Raw genomic sequence first — 15,262 nt, 5'->3', positions numbered from 1 at the left:
CCTTTGGGCATAAAGTCGTTGAGTGGTCCTTTTTCAAAGTAGAAGTTAGCACAGCAAAAATAGTAATTATTTATGTTTTGCACAATACTGCTATTGCAAAACAGCACATTTATCAAAATATGTCAGTGATAATAAATTTGATCTTGATACTGATTCAGCAAATGTGTGTGCGTGTGTGTGTGTGCGTGTTCTCTGTGTGTGTGTATGTGAGTGTGCGTGTTCTGTGTGTGTGTGTTCTGTGTGTGTGTGTGCGTGTGTGTGTGTTCTCTGTGTGTATGTGAGTGTGCATGTTCTGTGTGTGTGTGTGTGCGTGTGCGTGTTCTGTGTGTGTGGAGTATTTGCTCACGGGGTGTGTGTGAAGTGTCTGGTGTAGTAGTGCTTGTAGTTAGTGCTTGCTGCATGCTGTAGGCCGCATGGTGCTCTCTGCTTACAGCTATTGCTGCTGGCTAGCCGTCTCAACAGAGGGTGGAAAGAGGAGCCGAGTGTGTAAGCCTCCTCCTGCCATTACAGAGCCTCTCCACCACCAAGACTCCTGCAGTGCCTCCTCGGGGCCACACGCGGAAACTGGGTATCTTACGGTCCCAGGCTAAACTACAGGGGATCTCGGAACAGCAGTGGGCCCCAGAGACGTGGCGTGCAAGCCCACCGCCGTGTGGACACGCCCTGGCGCCCATCAACCACTGTCCCAGCTATGGGTAAATATCCCCACTGCCTTGTGTTAAGTCTGTTGAGACAAGGCTAAGGGAGCACACCCTGACAGAAAAGCAATGGCGGGCCTTAACAGACCAAGGACCCGGCAGCCTCCTGCAGCCAAGATGTCGGACAGGTTGTCCTGGGTTCACCCTTGCCACCGGGATTTACCCCATCATGATGAAGATAGTGTTACTGGGGATGGCGCACCCCTGTGGCACTTTAATATCATCCTTGCACAGGTCTCCACCTCTGATCACAGTGAACAATACCTGGACTTTACATTTGGTTGAAGTCTGATGGTGATGGGGCGTCTGGCAACGGGAGCAGGTACGAATGGACTGGGAGCTCCTAGTCAGAAACCCGAATGGCAGTGGCACAGGGTATTTGGTCGCTAGCAGCTGGGACTCAGGGGCAGCTGTTTTCGGCAGACTCCTGTGCGACTGAGCAGCCCTATTTAGGGACCGCACTGCTCACCCTAACTGGGGAAGGGCCTAGAAAAGGTGGCCTAAAAATCGCCCATTCAATCACTCACCTGGATAGGTTACCACACCTATTGGGCTATTCCAGTACTGCAGTCGAAATAAGAAACAATACAACCTAAAACTGGCAACGTGGAATGTGAGGACTCTCCTGGACTCATATGGCATCTCTGACAGACCTCACAGAGAACAGCCTTGATCGCTGCTGAGCTGAGGCACTACAACATCGACATTGCTGCCCTGAGTGAGGCCAGGCTCCTGGATGAAGGCTCTTTAACAGAGGAAGGGATGGGTTACACCTTCTTCTGGAAAGGTTTCCCCCCAGGTGGACAACATCTCCACAGAGTAGGATTGGCCATCAAGAACACCTTTCTACCAAGTCTCACAGAAACACCTGCTGGCATTAGTGAAAGACTAATGACCCTCTGTATCCCCCTGGTAAAGAAACGTTATGCCACGCTTCTCAGTGCCTATGCACCAACTTTGCCATCTGAGAATGAGGCCAAGGAATGCTTTTATCAGACATTGGATGAAGTTCTTTGCCAGATTTCTAAGAATGATAAGATCCTTTTGTTTGGGGACTTCAACACTACGGTGGGACAGAACAACAGGATATGGAGTGGAGTGCTAGGTAGGCATGGTATTAGCAAGGACAATGCAAATGGCGTGAGGCTACTTACTCTTTGCTCTGAGCATAGCCTTACCATAACCAACACCATCTTCCAGCAGAAGGCAAATATAAGACCTCATGGATGCACCCTCGCTCTAAACACTGGCACATCATCAACTTCATCATTGTGAGACATAGTGACATCAAGGATGTTCTCATCATCCATGCCACGAGAGGCGCTGAGTGCTGGACTGACCATCGTATGATTGTGGCCAAGCTCCATAAGAAAGTGCGTCCCCCCTTGCAGCTGCAAAAACCCAATAAAAAGCGGCTAAATTGCAACTGCCTGAGAAACACAGAAGCAAGAAGTGAGTTTCAATGTTTCCTAGCTGAGAAACTAAGGGAGCTGGAACCCTGTCTGAGTTCAGAAAATACCATGGAACAACAGTGGACCTGTATCAGCTCTGCGCTCTGTGAGGCAGCAGCCCAATCCGTCGGCCATAAGAGCAGAAACCACCAAGACTGGTCTGACGATAACTTAGATACCATCCATAACTTGCTTAATGACATGCACAAAGCATACCAACCAACTTTGGATAACCCACCACACAACAGCATCAGACTGCATTGGCAGGCAGCTCGGAGGAAACAGCAAAAGGCAATACGGGCCATACAATGAGTGGTTGACTGAAAAGGTACATGAAAACTAGTCCTTTGCCGATCATAACAACATGCATAATTTTTACAATGCTGTCAAAACCATCTACGGCCCAATAAATCGAGGCGTTACTCCTCTGAAAACAGCAGATGGTCTAACACTTCTGAAGAATCAGAATACCATTCTGCTGAGATGGGCTGAGCATTTTAACACTCTGCTTAATCAGGATTCTGACGCAGACCCCACCATCCTGGACAAACTGGTTGAACTTCCTCCTATCCAGGACCTTAGTCTACCACCTGCCTTCCAGGAGATTCTATCAGCTTTTCATTCCCTTAAGAATAGTAAGTGCCCTGGCACTGACCATATCCCTGCCGAGTTACTGGAAAACGGAGGGGTACATGTGTATGCGCACCCTCTACCAGTACATCACCAAGGCCTGGACCGACGAGAACATCCCACAGCAATGGAGAAATGCAAACATCATTGTCATTTATAAGAACAAGGGTGACAAGGCCATCTGTGGCAATAGTCGGGGCATACCACTCCTTCCTGTTGCTGGAAAGGTCCTGGCTAAGATGATGCTTCAGAGGCTCATCAGCAACATCTCCGAGTCATTGCTGCCCGAATCGCAGTGTGGATTTAGGAAGAACAGGAGCACGATCAACATGAACTTCACAGCCTGGCAGCTTCAGGAGAAGTGTCGGGAGCAACATCAAAACCTGTTTATGGCTTTATCAACCTCTCCAAAGCATTCGACACTGTGCAAAGAGAGCTCTTATGGGATGTCCTCCTCAGGTTTGGCTGTCCCAATAAATTTGTTAACATCCTCAGCCAGTTCCACAATGGGATGACTGATCAGGTGATTATAGGAGGACAAAAGTCCGAGCCCTTCCTTGTACGCACGGGGGTGAGGCAGGGGTGTGTGCTAGTACTCTTTAACATCTTCCTCTTGTGTGTTACCAAGCTTCTGCACGGCAAGTTTGAGGATAGCAGCGGTGTGGCAGTGGACATCAGATTAGATGTCGACCTCTTTAACATCAGGAGGCTCCACGCAACCACCAAACTCCATAGAGAACGGGTCCTGGAGCTGCAGTGTGCAGACGACTGTGCTCTTGTGGCCCATACTCCGGAGGATCTTCAGACTGTCCTTGCTGTGGAGATGAGAGCGTACAGCAGGATGGGCCGGACTGTCAATACCACCAAGACAGAAGTGGTTTGCCAATGGAGTACTAGTGTCCCACCCACCCTACCTGCCGTCACTGTTGGTGATGAAAAGCTGTCAGTAGTGTCATCTTTCAAGTATCTGGGAAGCATTCTCTCCAAGAATAGCAGCATTGACAACAACATCCAGAGCCGCATTAAACAGGCATCAGCTGCCTTTGGGAGACTTCGGCGTAGAGTCTTTCAGAACAGGAGCCTTCATCCCTCCACAAAGGTCACTGTGTACCAAGCGGTCTGTGTCACCACCCTCCTTTACAGCTGTGAAGCTTGGGTAACCTACAGCTGTCACATCAAGTCCTTGGAGCACTTCCACATAAGCTGCCTTCAGTGCATCCTGGGAATTATTTGGTGTGAGCGGGTGCCTCACACTGAAATACTTGTAAAGACCAACTGCAGAAGTATTGAGGCCATGAACACCCAGCGTCAGCTGCAGTGGCTGGGACACATGATAAGGATGCCCCCATGTCGGCTACCCCACAGAGTGTTATACGGCCAGCTACATCATGGTCGATGCTCAGCTGGAGGGCTGAAGAAGCGCTATAAGGATCAGATGAAGAATGCTTTAAGGAAGTGCAAGATCAGACCCGAGGACCTGGAGGATGTTGCTGCTGACCGTAACACTTGGCGACAGCTGTGTAGGGATGGGGTTCATATTCTGGAGATGGAAAGAACAACCAGAAGACAGCAGAAGAGAGCCAGGAGTAATGCAGCCACGGTTGCCATCACTACCACCACTACCACATATAGATGTCCCACCTGCAATTGAACTTGGGGTCCAGGATAGGTCAAAGATCTCACCGTTAAGGGAGTGGACATTGTCATCATTGGATCTTGATAGACAACCGAAGAAGAAAGTAGGTGTGTGTGTGTGTGTGTGTGTTACACTAGAGCTCCAGACTGTTATGTACAGCAGGCAAGGGCTTACCCTAAGTCACCCATGAGGAAAATCAAAGACTTTGCATTCTAAGAAGTAAGAATCTCATTTTACATGAAGTTCTTTCACATCAGTTCAATTGCCCGGTACTTATAAATATTATGCTGGGCCACAGACTTTCAGACTATTCTTTGGTAAGCATATACATGCTATGAATAAACATCATTGCTTTTGCAATTTATCATTTCATTGCCTTAGCTATATTACAGCAGTAATTAGTTGAAAGATGCCCATAGTCACATCATAGAACTACCTCACACAAACTGCATGGAAGAATTAATAATATTTATCCTTCTTGAATCAGCAATCATAGTATTAAAAAGAAATCAAACTGTCACCTTGGCAAGTAAGCTGGCAAAGAAATAAATGCAAGAACAATTTTGGCTGACAAATTGAGTGTGATGTTCAGCAGCTAATGAAGGTAATTTTACTGCTTCATTCTGCAATAAAGTAACTTGGACAAATAGGCACACTATATCCCACTTATTGAATGAGTACATAATTTTACTGGAGTATTTGCAAGTGAATACACAAAAACAATATTGCCTAAAGAGTAGATCTGTATCCCCTTAAGCAATGAAACTATTTACAGGGTTAACCGTGATCCTAACTCTATTTATAGAATCACAGCACCCATTCCCTATATTAAACCCCTCCAACATTAAGCACAAGTACCCTACCTCATTAGCCTTAAACTTTAATGAGGAGGAAGATCCCAATAAAGGCAAGTGGGGGACCCGGAAAATGAAGACGTGGACCAAAACAAAGTGGCAGGATGAAGTGATTCACATCCTAACCCTACTTATAGGGTCATAAAGTCATAGAGCACTACAGCACAGAAACAGGCCGTGCAACCTACCTAGTCTGCGCCAGACTATTATTCTGCCTGGTCCTATTGCCCTCCTCAGCCCTCCCCTCCATGCACTTTATTTATCCAAACTTCTATGTTGGAATCAAACCCATATCAGGGTATCGTCCATGTCACTCATACCTTTATTTCCACTGGCAGGTCATTCCATACTCTCTCCATCCTCTGAGTGAAGAAGCTCCCCATCATGTTCCCCTTAAACATTTCGCCTTTCCCCCTTAACCTATGATCTCTAGCTCTAGTCTTACCCAACCTGAAGTAAACAAAGCCTGCTGGTATTTACTCTGTCTGCAGCCATCATAATTTTGTTTATCTTCTGCTCTTCAAATCTACACCAATCCAGACAACTCAGTTTAAATTAGCTCATCTCAACGTGGGATCCCTTTCAAATAAGACTTCTATGTTAAATAATTATATTACATGTGCAGACCTTGACTTTATGTTGTTTAACTGATACCTGGTTAAAGCCAAATAAATACAGGCAGTTATCTCAACTGCGTCCCCTGACAGTTGCCATGTACCAAGGCCTAGTGAATGAGGTGGAAGGCTTGCCACTCTGTCCAAAAGACATTTTAGGTGTAACCTATTGTCTGTCAACAATTTTTAAGGGTAAATATGTTTAAAATTTGTGGTACAGATCCTATCCTTTGCATTATTATTTATGCCTGCTTTCCCTCAGAATTCTCAGAATTCTAATCCTCCATTAAATAGAATTAAGACAGGATCATCATCACTGCTGATTTCAATATTCATATTAATGATCTCTCAAATGCAATCTCTATGACAGCTTGTTGTGTATGTGATATTTCAGTAATATTTAAGTAATATTGTCAATGCATTGTTTGATAAAGCATTTCTTGTTTGTTTACATAATTCATTACAGGTTAAAATACGTGAATCACATAAGACATTATGCCAGCACATCATACGCACGCACCTCACTGAAGTAAAAGTAAGTGTACTCGAGTTATCCCCGGGCTCCCGGGTTTTTCTTTCGATTTGTTTTTGGAGTTACAAAACACGATAGTGGCAATGAGTACGTTTTAAAACAAACCCAAAGACGCTTGCCTACCTGTTGAAGTGCAGCACATTTTTTTTCTTCACAAGGGGAAGAGAGAGAAATACAAGTTTAAAAAAAAGGCAGCCTCTTCCAATAGAAAAACCTATGAAACAAAATCCTTACATAAGAAAGTTAATACACATTTTGAAGATGTTGGTTTAATTGATATATGGAGGGACCTTTACCCAACAGAAGGGATTACACTCATTAATCTGCTCCCCATTCTGTATATACAAGAATAGACTATTTCATAACATTTGGAAAAGACAAAGACAAAATAAACATCTGTGGAATTGGGACAATAGATGTAAGTGACCATGCACTTATATATTTATCTGTTGATTTTGACCTACAACCAAAGAATACTATTTGGAAACTAAATTCAAGTCTACTCAATGATCCGTACTTCAAGTAACAAATTAAAAAAGAAATTGGTCTCTACTTAGAATTCAATGATAATGGAGAGGTTTCACCTCCCATTCTATGGGATACTCTGAAGGCTGTCTTAAGAGGGAAAATTATAGCGATATCATATTAGAAAAATAAAGGAATAAAACATTAGAGGAATTACAAAATAGACTGAAGGAACTAGAGAAAAAACACAAATTGAATATGTTACAATTTTAAAAATTGGGAATGAAATTAATAGTTTGGCTATGCAAGAAATCAAGAAAAATTTAATATTTCTGAACCAGAAACATTATGAAAGTGGATCTAAGTCTATGAAAATACTGGTGTGGAAACTGGAAAAAAGAGATAGCAGAAAATACAATTGATAGAATTAGGGATCCAAGAACAAAAATGATAAAAAAAAAAGCTAAGTGAAATTCAAGAAGCTTTTGAAGTGTTTTACAAAACTCTATATTCTAGGGGGAAGCATAGCCCAAATTGACACCTTCCTGAATTTTCTAGAGTTATCCACTTTAAGCGAAGAACAAAATAGAGCGATGACTGCTGACATAACTGAAGTTGAATTAAAAGCTGCAATTAGTAGGCTTAAATTAAGCAAGTCACCAGGATCAGATGGGTATACGGCAGAGTGGTACAAAGAATTTAAAAATGAGTTAATTCCTGATTTACTCCCTGCATTGAACTGGGCTCTAAAAAAGGCACAAATGCCACCCAGTTGGAAGGAAGCGATAATTTCAGTTATACCAAAAGAAGGCAAGGATAAAATGAAATGTGGGTCATTTAGACCAATATCCATTCTTAACATACGTTTGTAAATTATAGATTATTTATTTCCATCATGGCCAAAAGATTAGAAGAGTTTCTACCCATACTGATACGTAAAGATCAGACAGGTTTTATACGACAATGCCAAACACAAGACAATATACGAAGGACACTTCACATTATGGATCATATACAAAAAAATTAAATCAAAGCAATGGTGTTAAGCATGGACAGCATCTAGAAAAGGCATTTGATTCGGTTAATTGGAATTTTCTTTACAGAGTTTTACATTGATCTGGTTTCCAAGACACAATGATTAAAACTATACAGTCACTATATGACAACCCTACTGCTAGGATTAAAATCAATGGATATTTATCAAATAGTCTTACCCTAGAAAGGGGCACAAGACAGGGTTGTGCATGGTCACCGCTACTCTTCGCATTATATCTGGAACCATTAGCTCAATACATCAGACAAAATGAAGATATCAGGGGAATTACTAATAAAGGGACAGAGCATAAATTGGCTTGTTACATGGATGAAATTTTGATCTATCCAGGGCAACCAACATACTCTTTACCTAAATTGATGCAATCCTTTGAACAATATGGTCAATTATCAGGATACAAGATCAACATAGATAAAGCCCAATTACTTTCATATAAGTATAGCCCACATTAACCAAAATCAGTTCAATGAATGGATCAAGATGTTATCAAGGTATATTTGGCAAGGTAAAAGTCCTAGAGCTCGTCTCAAAACTTTGCAATTAGCAAAGGAAAAGGGGGGAGATAGGGCCTACCTTCTCTTAGAGATTATTATTTTGCAGCACAGTTGAGAGCTGTGATATGTTGGTGTAACCCATCATATGACGCTCAATGGAAAAACATTGAGGAGAGGGTATTTCCCATCCCCATACAAGCAATTTTGGCTGATAACAACCTGCAAAGGTACATAAATACTATTGATAACCCATGGGTGAAATTGACTCTTAAAATATGGAAAACTACTATAAAAGAATATAATCTAGAGGAAGATATTGCAATTCTTAAATGGTGTGCATATGACTCGGATTTTACGCAGAATAAACTGGATGCTAGATTTAAGGACTGGACAGCTAAAGGAATAACAGTTCTTTGCAATATAATGAAAGAAGAAACACTGTTCAGTTTTGAAATGCTTAAAGAGAAACACTTACTAGAAAAAAAAGATTTTTATTGGTATTTACAGATGCAACAATATGTTAATAGGATGCTTAAAAATGTAACCAAGGCAAGTACATGCTTGATAGAGCTATTTAGAAAAGCTTATAATTCAGATAATGGTAGTAGAATCATTTCAAGCGTGTGTAAGGGTTTGTCAAATCTTAAAACATATTCGACTTCATACATTAAAATAAAATGGGAGAAGGAAGGAGGGATAATTATATCTAAGGAAGAATAGACAATAATATGGAGGTATCAATGGAAGTGTACCAGTTCACAGAAATGGAGGGAGTTTGGATGGAAAAACTTGATAAGATATTTTATTACACCCTCTCAGAAATCCCATTATGATAGTAACCTCCCTGTTTGCTGGAGAAATTGTGGAAATCAAAATGCAAATCATTAGCATATTTTTTTGGACTGCCCTGTTATCAAAGACTGTTGGAGGGGGATACACAATGCCCTACAAGACATCTTTAAATTTGAATTACCCTTAGAGGGTAAGACCATATATTTTGGATATATACTTCAAGAATGGTTGAAAAGAGATAAATATTTAATGAATATGCTGTTGGTGGCTGGTAAAAAGACTCTTACTAGGAAATGGTTATCACAGGGGAGCCCAACTTTAAATGCATGAATGGAAATTACAATGGACAATTACAAAATGGAGAAAATCAGCATCTGTTAATCATAAGCTGGAACAATTTGATTCATACTTGGAAAAATGGTTTAACTACATAATGCCTCATAGGCCTGAGTTTATTCTCACAAATCAATGAATATTTTGTAAAAAAAAAAAGATCACTCCCTACTTGTACATAGTTTTTTCCTTTTGCTTGTTTTTCTTTCCACTCTTTTCTATAAGTGTATACCCCAGATAAATACTATGTTGAGATTTGTGACATATATTGTTATGCCTGCAGCCCCCTCCTTTGTGAGAATCACAAGATCACTGTTGGGTTGGGTCAGGGGCCCCAGGAGAATGAGAAAGAGACATGCGGAATGTCTCGTTCCCCCGGTGATATAAAGCTACGGGACATGGCCATTGTCTCCAGAAGGCGAATTTTGTGGATTGGAGACTGTACTACGTGGACGCCCTCAGGCAAAGTGGGCTGGTTGAGGGAGAGATTGCATCACCCCCAACCTGATTGACATCTACGACCCTGCGAGTCAGAATAAAAGAGGGTCTGTGGGAACAGCCCCTCACACGCACTAGAAGAAACGTTAGTGCTCCCTTAATCGGGGAAGCCATTTTGAAGAAGGCCTCGTGCATTCAGTTCCGTTGCCTGGGACTGGTGGCTTGGAACTTGGAAAACGGCTTTTAGCTCACAACAGGGAAACCAACTCCCCTGACTCAACGGATTGGCCTCATAAAAGACCTGGGCAAGTTTAAACCGTCTCTCTCTTAAACCCAAAACACTGCAGCTTGAACGAACTAACAGTGACTTTTATATTTCCATCAGACAATACATTATCCCCTAGACAACGATAGAGCTATTTTTACTGATTGTTATTATACCCACGCTTTTAGATTTAGTATTGACGACATATATTATCTGTATGTTTGCATTAATCTTACTTTTGTGCCCCTTTTTCAATAAATACTTTTAAAAATAGTACCATCAGACTTCAATGGACCTCTCTATCTTTGCTGGTAAGTGACCCAGTTACGGGGTTTCGTAACAATATGATTATATGATATATATGTACAATGTCTGAAATACATCTGATGGAAATGTTTGTTTGATGATGAACTTCAATAAAAAATAAATTTTTAAAAAAGCAGCACATTTTTTTCTTTACAGGGGAAAGAAAGACATTTGAGCTTTTTTTAAAAAAGTGCAGCATGTTCTTCTCTTTGGAAGCACAGCGAGATACTCAAGTTTAAAAAAGGGTAAGAAAATGGACGGAATTCATGGATTCTTAAAAAGTAAATATAAACAGTGAAAATAATTTTTAAAATTTTAAAACAGAATTGGCGATCTACATATAGACACGTTTGATTGCACAACAGGTATCTGGATGTTCTATACTGAATGAACAGAGCAGTATTTTGAAGCAAATGAAATAGCCAATGAGAAACAAATACCAGTGCTGCTGAGTGCAATAAGTGGAAAAGCATACAGATTGCTTAGAAGTTTAACTGCTCCAACCAAACCAGCCAAAATGAGCTTTGCTGATATCATGAACATAACACAGGAACATTTAGAATCAATGTTCCCTCTAATTTGTAATGATCGATGTGTGCAAAGATCTGTGCAATTTTTTGCTCAGTGACAAAATATGTGCACTGTATTTTACTGTATTCATTTTAACAGCTAGCAAAACACTCAATAAGAACTTTGATCTCCTCTGGAGTTGACTGTTTTCATTCTCGTTCATCTAAACTCTCACAAAACATATACTGTACTTAGTAGGCCTGTAGCTAGTAACGAAGGATTTTCTTGATGGAGCTTTTGCACACTATCCGCAAGTGATTTGCTTGCTAAATGACGCTTTAAAAAATCAAGTTTCCAAATATCACTCCACTTCTGCCCGCTTGCAAATTCTCCAGCAATTTTTGCATCACAACAATACAGGCAGGTAACACCAGTTTCTCTGTTGTACATAAATATTTCTCGTAGCTGCACATTCCTGACCTCATGAACTTTCAGTGTAGCAGTTTCTACTGTTTCATTAAGCTATTCCGCTTCAAGTGAACTAGCAGCTCTTTTGCGCTTCACATCATTGTTTTGTTTGGAATTCAAATTAGTGAATCAATAATTTCTTCGATTAATATAGTATAAATTAGCCAGTTCTGAAATCTGCAGACAAATCATTGCAAATTCCATGTTGTCAACATCATCCGCATCAGAAATCAGAAAAAGAAATGTGATTGTGAACTATTATGAAATATACTTACAATGCCAATGAGGTAGATGGTGACAACCTTTTGTGCTCAATTTAAATTCCTTTGTGTGTTAGTAGCAAAAGATGTGTGTCCGCACACATGTGCACATCTTAGAGAAAACATTGTTTAGAACTGAAACTATATACCATTCTGTAAACGTGTGGTGGAAAGTATATTGACTGGCTGCATCAATGCCCTTGAATGAAAAACCCTACAAAAAGTAATGGGTATGGCCCAGTCCAACATGGGTAAAGCCCTCCCCACCACTGAGTGCATCTACACAGAGCACACAGTCACAGGAACCATCATCAGGGGCCCCCATTACTCATGCCATGCTCTCTTCTCACTGCAGCCATCAGGTAGAAGACACAAGAGCCTCAGAACTCACACCACCAGGTTCAGGAATAGTTATCACCTCTCAACCATCAGACCTTTGAGCCAGAGGAGGTAACTTGACTCAATTACATTTGTCCCATCGGTATACTTTTCCCACAACCAATGGACTCGATTTCACGGACTCTTCATCTCCTGTTCTCGATGTTTATTGCTTACTATTTTATTATTATTGTATTTTTTTCAGCTCAGGTAAAAGCTGGGGTATAGGCATAGCCAATTTCTCATTTCTCAATTGCTAGGAACTTTTGGACTATTCTAGTGGTGTTTCATATTGCAGCTTTATGTAAATTTACATAGATATTGCTGTGTAGCCCTAATTGTTTAATGCTATTGTGCAGTGACTATGGGATGATAATAGTTGCAGATATCACTATTGGGACAACATATACCCTGTTCATGTTCCTTAGTCTCTCAATTTCCTCTTTTAATTCAGCCTATTTCTGGTGTCTGTCACTTACAAATTTCTGTATGTTGTGTGTGTTTGAAATGGATATATCTATTAAGTAAGTTGTTCTTGCTTGTTTAACCTGTAATATTATATCCAGAGTATTATTATGGATTGTCCTATCTGTAATAAAGTAGCGGCCATAATATAATTTGTGGGATTCTGACTCTGAAACTGGATCAGGCCTGTATTTATAGTAAAGTATGGTAACTTCTTTGAGTTTGCATTTTAAAGTGAGTTTTTGTGAATGATGTTTGCCTCTTGATTGTGCCTGTGTAAGTAATCTGAGTGAGTTAAATTGCTGCTGAACCCTGTAATGAGTTGGATTGTTTCTGATTTCTCATGGCATTTTCTGTATTTATCATCTTGAATTGTTGGTCTTTTTTGAAGTACTTTTGATCATTTTTGTGTTAACCACCTGGACCTGTATTGCCACAAGGAACCCTTCTGTTTCTGATAAGAGGTCTCCAACTCTGAGCCAGGCATTCGATGCTTCCTTGTCAACATCTCGTTTGCTCAGATCATGGGGATGTCTTCCATGGAGGGTCAGGCTCCTCTATTGGTTAACTTTTTCTTCAATAGTGATAATTTCTTCATTTTTCTGGGATGTACTTTCATTTAAATTTAGTGGTTTATACTTCTTATCAGAATTGCAAATGCATGTGTGAAGTCCTGAATCCTGCTTTTGTTGATGAAAATATATCCTTGTAAATATTATCTACTGTTGTGTAACTTCTTACGCCTGTTATTCTTCTTCCTTCTTTTGAGCTAAGTAGTGCTAATTTAAGTGTGTTTGCATGTGCATAGTGTTTTCTAAATTTTGTCATTTTTCCAGATCAACTTTGGACTATGATATTAAGCCAAAAGAATACTTTAATGTGGCTATAGCAAAAGTGTTTATTGCCTTTGTTATATTTTTACTATTGAGATCTGTTGGGCAGATTTTCTTAAGCCTTGAAGTAAGTTCTGTCAAATGTTTTCCCTTTATCGCACTATGATCTATTTTCTTTGCTTGTTGATAACCCAGATACTTACACATTTCGTATTCATCCATCAGTTGTATTGTATCCTGCTGCTCCATTTTGTATTCCATTAACTCTATTGCACCTTTCGTTATGTTTAATGTTCCGTACTTGCCTAGTCAAAAGTTCATATTTAGATCTTGTATTTTCGGTAGTCAATATAACAACATAAAAGATTTCTGCTTTTCTGCCGGACTTGATTTAGAATTACAGAATCTACTATCAGTTGTTCTTTACATCCTTTCACATCCTCACAGCATCCTTTCTGCTCTTCTGGAAGTATATTGTGGCTACCTGCATGAGCTGTGATTAGCTACGAGACGCATAATGTGGCAATTTTATATATAGTTTGTAAACAAGCAATAGGATGACATTTTGAGGGTTCATTTGTAATTTCTCCTTTAAATAAGTATGTTTTACATTCTGTCAAAAATTCAGGCACTTTTTTGGGGATTTTTAAGAAAATCGATGAAGGTAAGCACATTTTGTATACTGATAATTATGAATATTATCTCTGCCAGTGTGAGTATTTGTTATAACCACTTTTAGCTTATTGATTGCAACAGCAGGTATTTGCATTTCTTCATTTTTTTGTGTGTGTTCTTTTTCCTCCCTAATCCAGCTTGCTTCTTGATTGTGCGTCACCCTGTTTAACCAGAGAGTAGACCAAAAGTCTAATAATAATTATTATTATTATACCTCTATCAAATCTCACTTCATTCTCCTACGCTCCAGAAAATAAACTGCTAACCTATTTAACCTTTCCCTGCAACTCCCATCCTCAAGTACCAGCAACATCCTTGCAAATATTCTTTGTACTCTTGCAACCTTAGTGGTAATGTTCCTGTATGTAGGTGACCAGAACTTCACACAGTACTCCAAATTAGGTCTCACCAACGTTTTGTACAGCTTCAACATAACATCACAACTCTTGCACTCAATATTTTGATTTATGAAGGCCAATTTGCTAAAAGCTCTCTTTATGACCCTATCTACCTGTGATGCCACTTTCAAGGAATAATGAATCTGTATTCCCAGATCTCTCTGTTCATCTGCACTCCTCAGTGTCCTACAATTCACTATGAAAATCCTACAATGGGGTGCCCTCCCAAAGTGCAACACTTCAGACTTGTATGCATTAAATTTCATCTGCCTTTTTTCAGCTCATATTTCCAACTGGTGCAGATCCTGCTACAAGCTTTGATAGCCTTTCTCTCTGTACTCTGTGCCTCACATCTTGGTGTCATATGCAGACTTGCTGATCCAGCTTACCATGCTTTTATTCAGATTGTTGAAGCAGATGACGAACAACTCAGCACTGATCCCTGTGGCACTCCACTCGTCACAGGCCTGCAGTCATAGAGGCAACCATCATTCATTCTGTCTTCTCTTGCAAAGCCACTGTCAAATCCAATTTACTACCTTATCTTGAATCCCAAGCTACTGAACCTTCTGGACCAACCTCACATGCGGGACCTTGCTGAAGTCCATGTAGACAACATCCACTGCCTTTTCTTCACTGTTTCCTGGTGACCTCCTTGAAAAACTCTGTAAGATTGGTTAGATACAACCTACGATGCTGAAAGCCATTTTGAC

General features: G+C 40.5%; 1 long non-coding RNA gene across 1 annotated transcript in view; it reads right to left on the bottom strand.

Annotated features, from left to right (window-relative positions):
- The window catches only part of LOC132407197 (uncharacterized), a 184,570-nt gene that overhangs the window by 52,906 nt on the left and 116,402 nt on the right, over window positions 1-15,262 (bottom strand). The window lies entirely within an intron of this gene.

Source organism: Hypanus sabinus, chromosome 17, assembly GCF_030144855.1.
Source record: "Hypanus sabinus isolate sHypSab1 chromosome 17, sHypSab1.hap1, whole genome shotgun sequence".
NCBI classification, from domain to species: Eukaryota; Metazoa; Chordata; class Chondrichthyes; order Myliobatiformes; family Dasyatidae; genus Hypanus; species Hypanus sabinus.
Note: the sequence above shows the minus strand (reverse complement) of the source record. Positions and strands in the feature narration are given on the sequence as shown.